General features: G+C 60.4%; 1 protein-coding gene across 4 annotated transcripts in view; it reads left to right on the top strand.

Moving 5' to 3' along the window:
* The first annotated feature begins 14157 nt into the window (after nucleotides 1–14157).
* Nucleotides 14158–18104, top strand: part of PIK3CD (phosphatidylinositol-4,5-bisphosphate 3-kinase catalytic subunit delta) — a 40130-nt gene continuing 36183 nt past the window's right edge. For all 4 annotated transcript variants that reach the window (XM_070079326.1, XM_051858097.2, XM_051858096.2 and 1 more), the window contains exon 1: nucleotides 14158–14315. The gene's annotated coding sequence lies outside the window, so the exon portion shown is untranslated. The remainder of the gene's footprint in view (nucleotides 14316–18104) is intronic.

The following is an 18104-nucleotide window of genomic DNA, read 5'->3' as shown; positions in this document are numbered from 1 at the left end:
CCAGGAGCCTGGAAACCTTCAGGTTGGCTGGAGCTTCCTCTGGACGCAGGTTCGCGTCCCGGCCCCGGCAGCTGGTGCTCTGCCTGCCTGCCGGCGCGGTGGGGCCTGCGGCCTCTTGGAGCTGCTGTGAGGTGTGAATCTGAGGATGATGCGGGGTAACGTGGTAGACGCACACCGAGTTCTCACAAGGGTCCCGCAGCGGTGCTGTTTTGTTTTGTTTTGTTTTTAATTGCTCTTTGACAATAAGGTTTTTTTTTTTTATTTTAAGATGCATGTATTTATTTGAAAGACAAGAGAGAGTGATTTTCCGACTGTTGGTTCACTCCCCAAGTGTCCATGAGGGCCGTGGCTGGGCCAGGTGGAAGCCAGGAGCTCCATCTGGGTCTCCCACACGGGTGCAGGGGCCCAAGCACTTGGGCCATCTTCCACTGCTTTCCCAGGCGCATTAGCAGGGAGCTGGATGGGAAGTGGAGCAGCCAGGACTGGAAGGAGCGTTCCTAAGGGGTGCCGGGGTGCAGGCTGCGGCTTCACCCCCCGGGGGCGCCAGGGCCCGGCCCAGGCCATAGTCTAAGCCCTGTACACAGATGAACCATTCATTACAGCTTCCTTTTACCTGGGACTGGCTGGGGACCGGAAGCCGAGTGACCTCCAGCCAGGAGAGGAGGCCAGGCCTCCCTGTAACGCCCACTTCCCCCACCGGCCCCAGGCACTGCCCAGTGCTACAGCCCGAAGAGGGGCGGTGCCCAATGCCGAGGGTTCCAGCGCTGCGGCCCGGCCGTGCTGAGAACGCAGAGGAAGCATGAAGCAACTGGCGCTCCTGTCCTGCCCCCACGTGGCTCCTGCTGCAGCCCGAGCAGCCCCAGAGGCTTCTGGGAAAGCTGCCCAGGCAGGGAGAGAGGCAGGACCGTGGTAAGTGGATGAAGGCCACTCACGGTGACAGCAGCCCTGTCCTCCTGTGAGAGGAGGCATGGAGGTGCAGGTGAGGGCGGGAGAAAGACTGGGGAGATGCGTAGCCACAGAGGTCGGGGCCAGGATGCAGAAGTGGGGGCACCAGGCAGCAAGGATGATCCCCGCCCTGCCCTGGGGCCTGGGGTCTCCAGGGGCCTGGGCAGGAAAAGCCTGGGTGACCCCATGGGGGGTCCCCCGAAGCCCAGGTTGCTGGCGTGGTCGCTCCTGCAGTGAGATCTGGGAGGGAGTTGGTCTCAGGACCCACGGGGGAGTGAGGAGTGGCTTTAGGGGCTTCTCTGTCCCCGTCACTCCATACAGACCCTGCCCCCTGAGCTGTCGCATGGATGGCACCCCTAAGGCCGGCAGGCCTGGGTGGGAGACAGGGCTCAGAACTCAACGTTGCGGGAAGATCAAGGTCATGAACGGTGCGGCCAGCTGGGTGACCTCCCTCCACGGCTCCAGTAAAAACCCCAGGGCACCTCGTCTCTCCCAGCATGCACCGGGGGGTGGCTCCTCTGCAGCGGGCCGGGCTCTCCCGCCTGACCACAGCCTAGGTGTGCAGACGCGGAGGACCCAGCGTCCCTCCCCCGCCCTGCCCCCAGCCGCTGTGTGCTCACAGACCTAGAACAAAAACACACCCCAGATAGTAGCCGAAGCCTGAGAAGGAGTCAGGGAGCCATGACCCAGCCGTGGGAACGGCCGCGTGGCCCTGGCCGAGCCCCCTAACTTCTGTGCGTCTGCTCATCTGGAAAACGGGGTGATTTCCTCAACCCAGGGGAGCTGCGCGAGACACAGAGCACAGGTGTGACGTGGGGCCTAAAAATAAAGCCCCGACGGCAGGGTCCCGCCGGACTCCGCCACCCCCACCCCCTGCTGTCCTGCACTCGGCCTGGGGCTGCCCCGACCCCGCTGCAGTCGGGCTTCGGTGGCCGGGGGCTGCCACGGTGCCTGGGTCGTGCACTGCAGTCTCGCTCTGGCCTCCACTTCCTGTTTTTCTCCCCCAACGGATTTTGCACCATTTCGCTTTCACCAGGCTGAGCTGGGGGCGGGGGCGGGGGCGGGGGTGGTGAAGCCGGTGGCCGCCTGGGGAGGTCTCCTGGGCAAGATGAGCCCCGGGGAGCCGGGAGCCCCTGCTCGGAGGAGACCAGGAGGTAGCGAGCTTGGGAGGCCGCCTGGGAGGGGCAGAAGGGGCCTCACTTCCGGGCCTGAGTGTAGATGAGGTGTTTTTCCCTAGGTTTGAGAAGCAACCGAGGCTGGGCAGATCCAGGCTGACCGCCTCCCTCCCGGGAGCCTGAGGGGCACAGACAGGGACCCCTCCCTCGCCTGGTGTCAGGCTCCCCTGTCTCCCCTGCCCCCAGCCCCCAGCACATCCTCAGGGCCAAGCGTGACCACGCATGACTGCATCACTCACTCAGCCCCTGCGCACTCATTGGAACCCCCTCTGGGGCCAGCCCCAGGGCTGACGGCCATGGAGGGGCCCCACCCACAGGGGTCCCGCTCCCGGGAGCAGTCCAGCCTCCATCTCTCCTGTGACGCTGCCAGGATCCCACCTAACAACCCCATCCACCCCGGTCACTTCCCAAAGCCTGGCTCCAAATCCCGTCACCGAATCACGCGTCCGCCCTTTCAGTCGCACTGACACACAGACTTCGGGGCACATTCCGCATCTGGCCTAACGTCCAAACCACAGCACCAGATAAAGGGGCACACAGGAAAGTGTGAGGAAGGGGCCCGCGGCCCCCGGGCCCTCTGTGGGCGCCACGCTTCTGGAGGGCCACACGTCAAATCTGTAGAAACTCTGGATCTGATGCAGCATACTCCACAGGCAGGACAGATGGGAGCATTGACCATGGCCAACCTAACCTGCAGCCCCTCTCCCCCTCCCCAGAGATTGGGGGTGGGACTGAACGTTCCAGCCCTATAACCACACGGTTGGTTTCCCTGGCAACCAGCCGGAACCTCAGGCTGTCAGTCAAGTTCATAGCATCCAGATAGACACTTACACTTGGGAGAACTCAAGGGTTTTAGGAAAGAAAGACTTCACAGTATCACAGATACAAGGCGCTCTCATGGGCCTGGAGGTACACCCCAGGACGCCTGTTCCTACTGCCCACCTGCACCCTACCTGCCCAGGTGATGCGTCCTGGGTTCTTTCACCCAGAGAACTATTTCCTGATCCCAAGCCCACCTTCTTAGCCTGTCTTGGATCGGGGCCTCCCTCTGGCCTGCTCTGTTTTGGACTGTGGTCAAATCTGCTGGCTGAGCACCTGTCCCCGTGGGTACATGAGCAAGAGTATCCACAAAAGGGGGCAGATGGCCACCCTAATAGCCTAAAAGCCTGCGGAGCCTCTTCTAGTTTGTTCCACCCTGGTCCTGCCCAGCACACCCACCCTTGCTCACATCCGCCGGCTTCTCCCGGGCATCCTATTCCAATCGCCTTTTCTTAGCTCGGCTGGCCAGCCCACAAAGCGCATCACAGGCAGCTCTGCCCCATGCCACGAGGGGTGACACAGGCTGCGTCCGAGCGCCACACCCAATGCCCCTTCTCAGAGCTGCCAGTTCCACCCGCTCTCTGTTCCCATCTATTTCTCTGAGCCCCCACCATGGTGGCTCGCCAGGGGCCCCCCGCAGTGGATGGACCAGGTGATCTGTTTCCTCGCTCCTACCAAACCTGCTGGAGAGCGAGGTGTGCACCATCCGGAGCACAGCCGTTGGTGGTCTAGACGGGCAGAGAGAACTCAGCGTGAGGAACGAGCCAATTGCAGGGGCGTCGCTGGTCACCTTCCTCTGCTCTTGGCAACCGTGGCCACCGCAGGTTCTGCTGGGAAGGTACTCCTGTCTTTCAGGCCCACCCGTGAGCGTCCTGCGAGGGCTTTCTCGAAGGGGCTAGAGCTTCGACTCAGGGCCCTGAGGGCTCACAGCCCCCGATTTGCCAGGTTTGGTTTCCTGGATGTTGGACCCTCATACAGCCCTGGCTGATTGCCTTTCAATTCTGTTTTGAGTCATCTTGTTTGCCAACAGGGAATACCATGAAGCCCCGTCCAGTTGAAGATTCAGCCTCAGAGTGGGCCGTGCCCTGGGCTTGGGTTTTTTGCTTTTGTTTTTGCTGGCGTGGTGGTTAGTTGCTGCCTTCAGCCTGGGGGGGGGGGGGGGGGGGACGGACATCATAGTCCAGCTTGGCGTGGCGGAAGGTTTTTTTCATGCAATTTCCTCTTGTAAGGCTGTCCGGCTGCCCTCCTGCCACCGAGACCACCGAGGCATCGTGTTTGGCAAAGGCGGTACATGCGTTGCTCCTGTCTGTGGCTCTTCCCAGACACCCTGTTCCCAGAGACCTTTGCAGCATCCCACTCCAGTGTGACGGGTGGGTGTGGCACTGAACGGCCACTTGGACACAGCAAGCGTATGCCCCGTGGTTATCACTGACTCCCGCTCTGGGCCCGGCTGAAGCCAGGAGCCTGGGGCTCCATCTGAGTCCTCCCTGTGGGTGACAGGGGCTGGGGCACGTGAGCCGTCCCCGGCTGCCTCCCCGGTGCACTAGCAGGAAGCTGGACTGGAAGCGCAGAGCAGTGTGGACTCACCCTGGAGCCCTGTAGGGGGCGCTGTTGTCCACACGGCAGCCCAGCCTGCTGTGCCACAGGCCCACTGAGGCCTTTCTTTCTCCCAGCCTTGAGCAGAACTGAACTGAAGCTCAGGATGAGGGAGTTTGCTGGAAGAAACTCACCTGACATCCTGGACATTTTGCTCCTAGAATTTTGAGCCCCGCGTGCGAGAGTGTAACTGAGCCGGTTCCAGCTGACGAGTCCTCGCTGCCCGCCACGCTGCCCTCCACGCTGCCCGCCGCCCAGTCCTTCGGTTTCCTGCTTCCTGTGAAAACGAGCCCTTCGGCACCTCACGTCTGATGTCTGCATTCAGTGGGACGTGCTGGTTTTCAAACAACAGCAGGTGACTCCGGAGTGTGTACTGAGCTGAACAGTGTCCCCGCCCACCTGAATCCGTGCTCACCGGGGCCGGGGCGGGGGGGTGAGACCCTCCCTGGAAACAGGGCTCTTGCACACGTCCTTGTTGAGATGAGGTCCTGCTGGAGGTCTTTCAAAGGACAGGAAATCCGGTCTGGACCGGCGTTGGGGTGTATGGGTAAAGCCGCCGCCTTCAGTGCCGGCATCCCAGATGGGTGCCGGTTCCGATCCAGCTCTTTGCTGTGGCCTGGGAAAGCAACAGAAGATGGCCCGAGCACTTGGGCTCCTGCACCCGCATGGGAGATCCCAAAGCAGCTCCTGGGCTTCCGATTGGCCCAGCTCCAGCCATTGCAGCCATTTGGGGAGTGAACCAGCAGATGGGTGGCAGAAGATCATGGCCTAAGCCCGCGGGGCCCCACACCTGGGTCGAGCTCCAGGCTCCCGGCTTCAGCCTGGCTCAGCCCTGGCTGTTGCAGCCATTTGGGGAGTGAACCAGCAGATGGAAGACCTCTCTCTCCTTCTTTGTGTCTGTAACTTTGCTTCTGAGATAAATAAATCTTTAAAAAAAACAAAAAGACATCCGGTCAAAGCCACAGAGGGACTGGTGTTGGCGGTGCCGCGGGTTACGCCTGGGACGCTGGCGTCCCACATCGGAGCACTGGCTCAAGTGCTGGCACGTCCGCTTCTGCTCCAGCTCCCGGCTCATACACATCCTGGGTGGCAGAAGATCAGGGCCTAAGCCCGCGGGGCCCCACACCTGGGTGGAGCTCCAGGCTCCCGGCTTCAGCCTGGCTCAGCCCTGGCTGTTGCAGCCATTTGGGGAGTGAACCAGCAGATGGAGGCTCTGTGTGTGTGTGTGTGTGTGTGTGTGTGTGTCTGTCTGCCTGCCTCTCCCTCTGTGTGTTGCTCTGTCTTTCAAACAAATAAATCTAAAAACAGCAGAGAGAGGGGGGCAGTGCTGTGGCATAACAGATAAAGCCACAGCCTGCAACAGCAGCATCTCAGCTGCTCTGCTTCCAATCCAGCTCCCTGCTATGGCCTGGGAAAGCAGCAGCAGATGGCCCAAGTGCTCACCCATGAGGGAGACCCAAAGAAACTCCTGGCTCTTGGCTTTGGCCTGGCCATTGTGGCCATTTTGGAGAGTGAACCAGTGGAAGGAAGATTCTCTCTCTCTCTCTCTCTCTCCCTCCCTCCCTGCCTCTCTGTAATTCTGCCTTACAAATAATAAATCTTTTTAAAAATTAAGAAAGGAGAAACAGAGACACTCGGAGAGGACCCCAGGTGCAGGCAGGAGAGACGGAGCAAGGTGTCCACACGTCAGGGAGCGCCAAGGGTCCCCAGCAGCCCCCAGAACCCGGGAGAGGCGCGGGGCGGATGTCGCCCTCTCCCCGCCCTCTAGATGGCGCCGTCCCAGCTCACCGGTCGGGTCCCTGCTTCCCCTCCCGGAGCTGCGCCAGGATCCTGCCTGCTGATTTGCCGTGAGTCAGGACAGCAGCCCCAGGAAGCAAACCCGGAGCTGAGAGAGTGCGGTGTCCGGTGCGGGGTTCCCAAGGGAGGGTGCGCTGACGCCTCGGGAGGTGCAACTGGGAAGGGGCCTGGAGCTTCTCTCTTCCTCTCGGCGCCGCTGCTTCTCTGGGCACTTTAGTCCTTGGATGGCCGTCCCGTGTGCCTCGGCCTCCGCGCTCTGGGACGCCAGGGACCAACTCTCCTCCCTTCAGGCTGAGTCTGCCTTCTGGGGAGACCTCTGGTTGGCTCACCTTGGGTCAGGCGGCCGCCCCTGGTCCAACCAACCAAGGGCGCGTTGGGCAAGCATCTGACAGAGGTGGGCGCCCCTGGAGGTGGGGCAGGCCTGTGTCCCACAGCACTGGGCTCCTGCCATCCGTTGTCGGCCTGGACGGGAGCTCCCGCGGGCTGTGGCCCTGCTGTCCAGGGACAGACTTCCCTGAGGCCATCTGTATCCCCAAAGGGGCCCTTCTCCCCGGTTCTCATCTCACCCAGATGTGTGGGCATCCGGCTGTGACGTGACATGGCTGAACTGCGCCGAGCAAGCAAGGGTCTGCCGAGGCCGCCCTCAGACCTGGAGAGAGGAAACCATCTTGTATTTTTCAACTTTCTATTTGATTTCATTAATTTTTTACAGTTGCACTTTATTTGAAAGATAGGCAGAGAGAGAGGTCTTCCATCTGCTGATTCACTCCCAGATGGCCACAATAATCAGGGCTGGGCCAGGCCAAAGCCAGGAGCCAAGAGCTCCATCCGGGTCTCCCACGCGGGTGCAGGGGCCCAAGCACTTGGGCCCTCCTCTATGCTTTCCCAGGCGCATCAGCAGGGAGCTGGATCAGAAGAGGAGCAGCTATGATTCTAACTGGCACTCTGATATGGGATGCCGGTATTGCCACTGCTGGCTTATCCTGCTGTACCACACCAGCCCCCTCTTCTTCCCATTTTTGATTTATGGGCCAATTTATTTTTTAAAAAATATTTATTTTATTTGTTTAAAAGGCAGAGGACTGAGAGAGAGGACGTGGGATGCGGTGTCTGGATGGTGAGCTGGGGTAGACAGCCCCACCATGTGGATGTGGAGGATAAGACCGGGGAGTGCTCAGCCAGCACCCAGCTGACCCCTTGACGTTTCTGCCTGCTTCCTCCTGGCTGTGTGGCCCACCCCTTTCCCTGAGGCCACATCTCCTCACTTTCATTTAGTTATTTAATTTTTATTCTATCTCTTCTCAGATATTTTAAAAAATATATTTATTTATTTGAGAGGCAGAGTTACACACATGGCGGGGAGGTGGGGGGCTTCCATCCACTCACTCCCCAAATGGCCGTAATGGCCAGAGCTCAGCCAATATGAAGCCAGGAGCCAGGAGCTTCTTCTGGGTCTCCCACGCAGGTGTAGGGGTCCAGGGACTTGGGCCATCTTCTACTGCTTTCCCAGGCCACAGCAGAGAGCTGGATGGGAAGAGGAGCAGCCAGGATATTCATCATTGGATTGTGCCCTCCCTGCACCCCCCCCCAGATAATGAGGGGCGATTTCCTTGTGTTGGGATCCTTGTTTATCACAGCTGCAAAGACTCCCAGATCCAGCCCCAGTCGCAGGTCGCAGGGCTGAGCCACCTGCTCGGCGGTGAGCGAGGACTTTGCTTCTCCCCAAAACCTCTGCCTCTCACCCAGCGACACTGTCATTCACGCTTTCTGTCTGGAGCCAACGTGAACCACTGTGTCCCTTCTCACGGGGGCTGCTGGGGTTTCGTGTCGGGGGCTGCCCCTACCAGGTGCTTCTCCAGGCAGAGGGTGTCTGTCCGGGGGACACTGACCTAGGCAGAGAATTCTGCAACAGGGGCGCTGGCAGCTCCACCTGCCCCGCCCCCTCTGGGGGTACCCTGTTTACAAACTCTCCCTTGTCTCCAAATCATTCTTTTCAGTTGATGCACAAAAGCGGGCACATTTGTGGGGCTGTGTTGGGGCTCAACACGGGGTGCATAGTGCAGCCCTCGCTGGGGGTGGCCCTCGCTCTGTCCTCAAACGCTGGCCGTCTCCCCGTTATCCGTGCCTCCTTCCAGTCCCTCGTCATTCGGGGGCCCCACAGCCTGCCTGACGCCTCAGCTCCGTGGGGTCACTTCCCCCAGGAGGAACCAGAGTGGAGGACATGGGGGGCCCTCATCTCAGCGTCCTCAGAGGCAGAGGCTAAAAAGGACCCCCAACTTCTGGGACTCCTAGGACAGCAACTCCAGGGCAGGGTGGAGAGGACACTGCCCCTGCCTCTTCCTAAAATCTGCCCCCCAAACCGCCATGGTATCCTAATTGAACTTATACCCCCCCCCCGCCCCTGTGGCCCCCTGGTAGCCAGGGAACTTTTAAAAATATGTATTTACTTGCAAATTAGAGTGACAGAGAAAGCTGGAGAGCTGGAGAGAATGGTCTTCCACCTGCTGGCTCACTCCCCAAATGGCCGAACAGCCAGGGCTGGGCCAGGCCGAAGCCAGGAGCCAGGAGCTCCACCCCAGGTCCAGGTCCCTGGGCTGTCAGGGCTGCCTTGCTCAGTGTGTCAGCAGGGAGCTGGACCGGAAGCAGAGGAGCTAGGACACCAATCAGTGCTCCCACAGGGGGTGCGGGTGCCCCGGGCTGCGGTTTAACCCACTGTGGATCAACACTCCCCCGAGAAGTTTGCTTGTTTGTTCGTGTCTGGGAGCACTTCCCGACCTCTCGGAACAGCGGGAAGCTTTCCTGGCCCAGTCCTAGGATGGGCCGCTTCTCCAAGCAGCCCTTGGGGACCCTGTGAGGGGCCAAGACCTAGATCCGGCGAGGGTCTCCTCTGACCCAGGTGCTGAGGGTGTTCCCTGATGCCGACGGTGTTGTTGCCTTTTAGTCGGCAGAGCCAAGACATCCAGGTACAGTCACTGGGGCCACAGTCGCCGGGGAGCACCCTGAGAGCGCCCTCACAGCACCTGGCCTGCCCTGAGAGCCGCAGCCGTCTGGGGAGTGACCCAGTGAACGGAAGAATCTCCCTCTCTGTGTCTCTCTCGGCCTTTCAAATCAATCAATCAACCAATCTTTAAAAACCCGGTAACAGGGGTCAGGCAACGTTAAGCCTCTCCATGGATAACGGCATCCCACTTTGGAGTGTCTGGGTTCAAGACCGGACTGCACCCCCAATTCCAGCTTCCCGCTAATGCACACCCTGGGAGGCAGCAGGTGACGGCTCGAGAGGCTGGGTCCTTGCCACCCACAGGAGAGAAGCCAGGAGCCAGGAACTCCATCCAGGCCTCCCCCGTGGGTGGCAGGGGCCCAGGCACCAAGTACCAGGCCATCTTCCGCTACCTCTCCAGGTGCATTAGCAGAGAGCTGGACTGGAAGCAAACCAGCTGTGACTTGAAGTGGCTCTCTAAGGGCACAGGGCTTGGCTCTGGGCCACACTACTGCAGACTTTTTAACATGCAGATTATAGCCCCTGCTACTGCCAGCCCAGCTAGACCGTTCCCTCTGCTTCTCCTCGCTCCTGGGGCCGAATCCCAGTTGCCCGCCTCCCCCACCCTCCTTGCTCTTTCCAGCACACCCCACCCTCAGCCTCTCTGCCTCCTCTCTGGCCTCCAGCATGACGCTGTCCAGGGCTTTGCACGAGCCCCTCCTTTGCATCTGGGCTGCTCTTGCCTTGGATCCCCTCCTGGCGCCTCCCTCTGCTCCTTGGGGTCCTAGCTCTGCCCAGATGTCCTGACCCCAGAAAGACCTTCTCGACCCTATGGCCCACCCTCCTCCCCAGTCTCGCCCCTGCTGACTGCTCTCTGGTTCTCTGCAGGCCTTACTGCTTCCCGACACTGTATCTTATTTTATTCTTCAAAGTTTCTCTTCCCCTCTGGCGTGGAAACTCCAGGGGGGGTGGGGCCTGTGGCTGCTGCTGGGCTGTGTCCCCCGCTTGATTGTAACACCTTGAGCTTGGGTGCACAATAGATACTCGCTGAATGAGTCAGTGTTGCAAAGCCTAGGTCACTCCCAGGCTACAGCAGATACCGGGTCAGACTGAGCATCCGGGTCCCAAACTCCACTGCTCCCCCCTCTGCCCCCTCCCCACCCTGCCACAATTCTCCCCTCCCTGGCCCCAGCCAGGAAGATTATCATAGAACTTCTCTAAAAATGGGCTGTTGCTCCCCTTTCTTCCCTTCCCTTCCCTTCCCTTCCCTTCCCTTCCCTTCCCTTCCCTTCCCTTCCCTTCCCTTCCCTTCCCTTCCCTTCCCTTCCCTTCCCTTCCCTTCCCTTCCCTTCCCTTCCCTTCCCTTCCCTTCCCTTCCCTTCCCTTCCTTCTTTCTTTCTTTCTTTCTTTCTTTTAGATCTGTTTATTTGTTTGAAAGGCACAGAGACAGAGGGGGAGAGACAGAGACCTGCCATCCACTGGTTCACTCCTCCAGTGCCTGCAACGGCTGGCCAGGGCTGTGGTCAGGCTGAAGCCAGGAGCCAGGAACTCCCTCCCGGTCTCCCACGTGGGTGGCCGGGACCCAAGCCTTGGCCCATCATCTACTGCCACCCAGGCGCATGAGCAGGGAGCTGAATGGGAAGTGAGGAATAACCTAGACTTGAACCAGGTGTTGCAGACAGTGGCTTAACCCGTTTTGGGAGCTTGGACTAGCTCGCTGGATCCTAGTAACAGTTCTAAAAGGCGAGAGCGTGCCCATGCTACAGGTGGGAAAATCAAGGCCTGAGGTCACAGCTCCGCAGCGGCGGCGCCAGGCAGTTTGGCTCCGAGGAAGGCGCTCACGCTTCACCTCTAACCTTGCCACACTCCTGTTGGCCAAAGCACACAGGTGAGAGCTGGCTCTGGCTGTGTCAGCCCCCCTGGAAGAAACAGAGCCACAGCAAAGGGGGTGGACTTCCTGCCAGTCGGGGGCAAGGAGACAGGGGTCTGCGTGCAGGGGCGGAGGAAGTGGGCGTCTCACATTTGTGGTCCCTGCACAGGGAGCTCAGCGTGGCTGTCCTGAGATAACCCAGCTTGTGGGCAGGTGTGGGGGTGGGTGATGCGCCCAGGGGGAACAGAGCAAGGACCGCTGTGACACGTGGCAGAGCTGGGTCAGCTTCGGAGGGGAAGTCGTGCAGCTCAGGGTTCTAGGAGGCAGGAGGTCCGAGGGCCAGTGCGCGCTCAGGGGGCGTGGCCCTCAGCCTGCTGACCAGCCTCACCCAATAATGCCTGAGATCTCCTTCCCCATCCACACCCCAGGCCTGAGTATCTCCCCATCTGGACTAATTCCCAGAGGGCCCCGGAGCACGCGGGAGTCGGACGGGCTGACTTCCCGAAGCCGAGGTGCCGTTCTGCTCCGAGACTGTGTGTAACTCGTTCATTTTATTTACAGTTCAAAGGGAGCTGAGGTGGCTTCCTCCAAAACACACATGACACCAGTTAAAAATAAAGCGAGAGAGAGAGCGGCGGCCAGAGAGGCAGGCAGAGACAACTGTGCCAGGAACTCGGAGACCCAGGACACGCGCACTTGACTGTTGCACGTAGCTGGAGCTTCCTGCGGCCCCAAGCCATAGGGAGCGACAGGACAAGTCCCTGCAGCTGGGGACTTTGCTCCAGCGCAGTGCGGGGCTTGTGGGAAAGTGTAACTTGCTCTTAGCGAGGTGCAGCCCGGCCGGGTATGGATAAGGAAGGAGCTGGACGCTCACTCACCGCGCTGCCCAAGACGATTCAGCCTTGCCGAGCCTCAGTCTTCCTATCTACACATCGGGCCGTTGTGAGGAGCAAGGAGAAGGCAGAGGCGCGCCTCAGTGCTGGGCCATGCCTCCCTTCCCTGACGGCCTCCTCTTGCAGGGCGAACAGCGTGGCTTCAGCTGCCATCAGCAAACGCACGCTCAACGAAGACTTCTTTCCAAGGACGCACAAGGATTCTTCACCTGCCCATCATTTCTTTCTTTCTTAATGAGTGCTGCGTTTTTCTTTTAAGATATCATTTACTTGAGGGGCTGGCGCTGTGGCGCAGTAGGTTAATCCTCTGCCTGCAGTGCCGGCATCCCATATGGGCGCTGGTTCAAGTCCCAGCTGTTCCTCTTCCCATCCAGCTCTCTGCTGTGGCCTAGGAAAGCACTGGAGGATGACTTAGGTGCTTGGGCCCCTGCACCTGCATGGGAGACCCGGAAGAAGCTCCTGGCTCGTGGCTTCGGGTCGGCTCATCTCAGCCATTGCAGCTATTTGGGGAGTGAACCAGTGGATGAAAGACCTTTCTCTCTGTCTCTCCCTCTCACTGTCTATAACTCTACCTCTCAAATAAATAAATATTTAAAAATGATATTATTTATTTGAGAGGTAGAGTTACAGACAGAGAGAGGGACACAGAAAAAAGGTGTAATATCTGCTGGTTCACTCCCCAAATGGCCGCAGTGGAGCTGGGCCATTTGATCTGAAGCCAGGAGCCAGGAGCTTCTTCCAGGTCTCCCACACAGGTACAGGACCAAGCACCTAGGTCATCCTCCAGTGCTTTCCCAGGCCACAGCAGAGAGCTGGATTGGAAGAGGAGCAGCTGGGACTCCAACTGGCACACATATGGAGTGCTAGAGCCATAGACAGAGGCTTAACCCACTACACCACAGTGCCGGCCCCCATCATTTCTTTTATTTTTTTTAAGATTTTTATTTATTTATTTGAAATGCAGAGTTACAGAGAGGCAGAGGGAGAGAGAGAGAGCAAGAGAGAGATCTTCCATCCACTGGTTCACTCCTCAAATAGCCACGACAGCCAGAACTAAGCAGATCCGAAGCCAGGAGCCGGGAGCTTCTTCTGGGTCTCCCACGTGGGTACAGGAGCCCAGGGACTTGGGCCATCTTCTACTGCTTTCCTAGGCCATAGCAGAGCACTGGATTGGAAGTGGAGCAGCCAGGACTCGAACCATCACCCATATGGGATACCAGCACCACAGGTGGCGGCTTTACCTGCTACGCCACAGCACCCCCCCCCCCATTATTTCTTATACCAACGCTGAGACCAGAGAGTGGTGGGTAAACCACAGGCCAGCAAAGCAGTGCCGGGGACTCTTAGGAAACCTTAGGACAGGCGTCTGTCCTAGCTTTTGGCAGGGTCAGGGCAGCGGGAGCTGGGCACCCCTACCCAGGCCCAGTAACCTGAGTCTGGAAGAGGAGACAGGCTGGGGCCTTCAGCGCACCCACCGGGAAGGCTGTTAACAGATCCAACGCTGGTCCCTCCTGGGTCCTCCATAAGTATCCAGCTCAGAGTCCGGAGCTGCAGTCGAGGTCTGAGAAAAGGGGCACCATGTGCGAGCTGCCCGTTTTATTGTTGGGTCTTGCATTATTGTATCTTTATTACTGGGCCTTGCCCAGCCCAATCCTCTTTCTGGAAACGGGACAGCATCTACCCCTCTCCTGCTGCGGCCTCGGAGGCACCGCTGGGCCCCAAGTGGTCCCTCTCCAAGCCTCAGCCTTCCCTAAGAGGGGCATTTGCGCCGCTGGCCGGCTAAGCTGGGAGGGCTCCTCCCCCAGCCTCTGCCGTAGCTCTGCTCTGCTCCTTAGGGCCTGGGAGCGGGCGCCTGGCCCTGGCCTCGGGTTTGCCCTGGTGCCTGCCCCCTCCCCTACTCAGGCCTCCGTACAAACTCCAGGGCGAGGGAATGCGGAGGTTTGGGGGCTGTTAGGGCCCCCGTCGGGGTGTTTGCCTTTGGATGAACTGAAAACTTGTTTAGAAGCAGGGCAAGGTGCAGCTCCCAGGGCCCCACGGGGATGCTGCACCCCGGCCGCGCGCGAGGGGGGCGGGGCAGGCGCAGAGGCCCTGTTGTTTTTCCTGTCGCGAGCGAAAAGGAAACAAAGTGGGCAGCGCAGGGTGCCGGCTGTCAGCGCCGCCTCTCTCCCTCGGGGCGCACTCGCACCCAGCGCCTTCGCCCTGAGCGGCCGCCCCAGCCCCTGCCTGCCGCGCCCGGACCGGTAAGCGCTCGCCCCGGCGGCGTCTAGGGTGGTGGGAGGAGGACCAGGGCCCGGGGCTCCGGGGAGCGGCGGCGGCGCTCGGGTCCTGGTAGGCTCGGGTACAGAATCCCCGAGCGCCCTGAGCCTAGGGGCCTTCCGGGTTGAGCGAGCCCGGCATAGGGCGCCCTCGGGGCCGGGCCGCCGGGAACTGGGTCCGGGCTACACTTGGAGACCGCGGCGGGCCCCTGTGCTCCCGTCCAGGGAGAAGCGCACAGCTCCCCTGAGCCGGGACTGCGGGCGCTGCTGAGCCGGATCAGGGGCTCCGCGGCCCGGCGGCGGGGTCCGGGGTGCGCTCCCTGCGGCGGTGCGGACGGACTCCCGTGCACCCACCGCGGTGCGGGTAAACGGGAAGCACTCCGCAGAGTGCTCTCGGCTCGGAGCACAGGCGAGGCGGACGGAAGGAGCGCCCCAGCTCGGCGGCCGCGTCCCATCCGTGCTCCGGCGAGCCGCGTCGCTAAGCGCGCCCCGCGTGGCGCGCGGAGAGGATCGCACACAGCGCCGCCTGCGCCCTGGCCCTGCGCGCCCTTCCCAGCGCGGGCGAGCGGGGCTCGCAGTTTCCGGGCGCTCTGCCCCGGCGCGGGGACGTGCGGGCCCCAGCCCTCTGCCCGCCAGCCCGCCCGCGCTGCCCTCCTGGTTCACGAGAGCGGCGCGGGCGAGATCAGCCCCCAGATCTGCGGCCGAGCCGGGGTTACGCGGCAAAACCGCCTCCAGCTCTGCATTTCCGGACTTTGTTTTTTTTTTTAAATACTCTTACCCGTAATTCAGCCTGAATGGGTTTTTTTTTTTTTAAGTCGTGTTTCTTGGATTTTTTTTTAATTTAGATTTTTCTCCTCTCTGCCTGCTTCTTCGAGCTGGACGGGGCACCGGGGTGACCCTTCGTGGGCTCCCGGGCCAGGGGCCTTGTGCAGCCCGCCCCGCTCTGCCCTACCTAGAGCTCCAGCAACGCACGTGTAGAGGCCCTGACGGGAAAGAGGATGGGGCTTCGGAGACCAGTGCGGGGGCGCCCTGAGCGGCTTCGTCCTGGGGCCTGGAGCCGCACCCTCGGGCACGTTTGCTCCTAGAGCAGATGGAGTAGCTTTCGCTCGCTCAGGTGCACCTTTGAGGAGGGGCCTGTGGGTCTTGAACCCCGCCAGGCCGCTTCGCCAGCGCTTCTGAGACGAGCCAGCCTACAACACCTCCAAGACTGGGGCACAGGAGGGGGGTCCCCCATGCCTTTGGGAAAGGGGTGTTTGTCCTGTCTCAGCATCCCCAGGGACTTTGGAGCCCAGGGCTCAGCGACTTCCAGGGGAGCTGGACTCTGCCTGGTGCTGCTGTCAGTGGTACTGTAGGGACCCCGCCCCCACCCCCTCCCCAAAGACTTGATCTTGATCGTTTCATACAGTCGTGTTTTCAGCTAAACGCCTGTAGGAGCCGAGTGAATGTCTCCCTGTTACAGTCGAGGCAAACGCAGTACCCCAGGGACCCACACAGTTTACAAGTAGCTGACCCAGAATCCTGACTTTCAGCCGCCAAGTGTTTGGGCCATCAGGAGGGCCTGGTGCTCACCTGGAAAGCCAGCCCCTGCCCCTGCCCTCCACAGGCCTGTGAGATCTGGGGACACAGCTCTTCTGGCGTGCAAGGCTGCAGCAAACCAGGGAATTGGAACTAGAGGTTTCACTTTTGCAAGCTCTGGGGGGCACATACCAGCCCCCCAGCATTTCCATGACCTGCCGGAGTTTGATTTCTTGATATCCGGATGTGTCTGTCTGGGCTGGAAGACACCCTGGGGTGCGATGGGGGAGTGCGCTTAAAACCCAGTTGCCGGCTGTAGAGAGACCCCTGAACACCTCCCGCCCTCCACGCTGGTGTTCAGAAGCAGAACAGAGGCTGCATGGCCTCCCCCGGATAAGTGTGGAGTTAGGATGCCTGCCTGGGGGCGCTCCCAGCCACACCAGTCTCTGCTGCCATGCTGAGGAGGGAAGGGCCCAGGAGGCATGGCTGGGGGCTGTGCTGGGGGCTGCAGCCTTCTCTTCTCGCCTGTTTGCTGTTTGTAGCAAGGCTCTGCGGAGATCCCACTGGTAGCCAGGGGTTGTGCTGGGAACAAGGTGGTCAGACAGGAAGGGCGCCAGCCCTGGGGGGCTGGCTGGACGCACAGTCCACACAGCGACCTGAGCGTTTGCACCCAGTACTGCTGCGTCCGGGGAGTTGGGGGGGGGCGGGGGCGGCGAAGGGTCAGTTCCTGCTTCCCCCTGTTTTCCTTCAAGTGCACAGTTAAAGGCAGAAGTGAACGTACCACTTATGAAGCAATCCCCCTCGGCTGGCTTATTTGTCAAGACCATTTTTGTGTAGAGAGCATCTCCCTCCCTCCTCAGACCAGCTGCTGCTGTGGGTCTGATGGCAGAAGCTGGTGGCCCCCAGCCAGGAAGGCTCCCGGCACCCCACGAGGGACAGCTGTGGGTCACAGCAGAGCTACTGCTGGAGGACATGGCCAGGAAGGCAGGTGCTGCACCCACGGCCAGCCCGGGGGACGGCAGGGGCCCGGCAGGTTGGCCAGCGCCAGAGTTTCATACACAGCCGAGGCCTCCACCTGCCTCCTCGCGTGGACACAGCCTGAACTGTCTAGCATTTTCTGGATGGAAATCCCCAGCCATCATAGCAGAAAAGCTGTCAGTTTCGAGGTGGAACACAATTAAAAACCCGGGAACCTCCCTCCTCTTTCTCTGTAGCAAACACTGCGGCTGTCCGTGGGGGCACAAAGTGTGGCCCCTCTCCCTCCCTCCCTCCTTCCCTCCCTCCGTCTCTCCCTCCCCAGGGGCCAGCCCAGCTCCTGGGGCCTGCGCCGGTGTCCGCGGGGGCTGCAGGCTGGCCCCGCTGCACAGGACTGCCTGCTGATCCCAAGTGCAGCCAGACCCCTGGGCCTGGCCTTCCCTCAGGGTGTGGCTGGGGGAAATTGCTTCCACTTAGAGTGGGAGGCGGAGGGAAGCCGCAGAGGGCACACCCGGCCCTGGAACAAACCACCAGACCCTTGGTGGCGTAAAACAATGGAAGCCTATTCTCGCGCTGTGGAGGCTGAAGTCCCTGGTCCAGGTGTCAGCGAGGCCTGGCCCCTCCCAGCCCCTGGCGGCTCTGCCACTCCTGGTTCGTGGCCTGTTCCCTCCAGCCTCTGCCTCTCTCTTCCCGGGGCCTCTGCCTGTGTGTGTGTGTGTGTGTGTGTGTGTGTGTGTGTGTTCTCTTTCCTCTTCTGCTGCTTTTGCATTTTCTTCCTTTTATTTTTTCATTTGAAAGACAGAGACAGACAGACAGATATCAAAACAGCTCCTATTTGCCGGTTCATTCCCCAAATGCCCACCATACCAGGGGCTAGGCCAGGGCCAAAGCCAGGAATGCAGTCTGGGCCCCACACGGGTGGCGGGGGCTTTGTCTCTTATTAAGGACATTTGTCACTGGGGTCACCCAGGATGAAGTCATCGAGATCCTTGAGTTAATTACATCTGCAAAGACCCTTTTTCTATATAATCATTCCTCCAAATAACACACAGGTTCTGGGGTCGAGACTGGGACGCCTCTCTCTCCCGCCACCCTCCGGCCCACAGCAGGTGCACGGGGCTGCTTCTTCTGCATTTCCCAGGGCAGATGTCGGTGTCCTCAAGCCTCACCCTGTTCTGCCACTTTCCCCTGGGTGACCCGAGGCGAGTATTTCAGTCCCCACCCAGCGGTCTCTGCTGTCCCATCGTCCAGAGCCCCCCCCCCCGATGCTTCCCTTTCCCCATC

This window comes from Oryctolagus cuniculus, chromosome 7, assembly GCF_964237555.1.
Source record: "Oryctolagus cuniculus chromosome 7, mOryCun1.1, whole genome shotgun sequence".
Lineage (NCBI taxonomy): Eukaryota > Metazoa > Chordata > Mammalia > Lagomorpha > Leporidae > Oryctolagus > Oryctolagus cuniculus.
The sequence above is the reverse complement of the archived record's forward strand: the minus strand, read 5'-3'. Positions and strand labels throughout refer to the sequence as shown.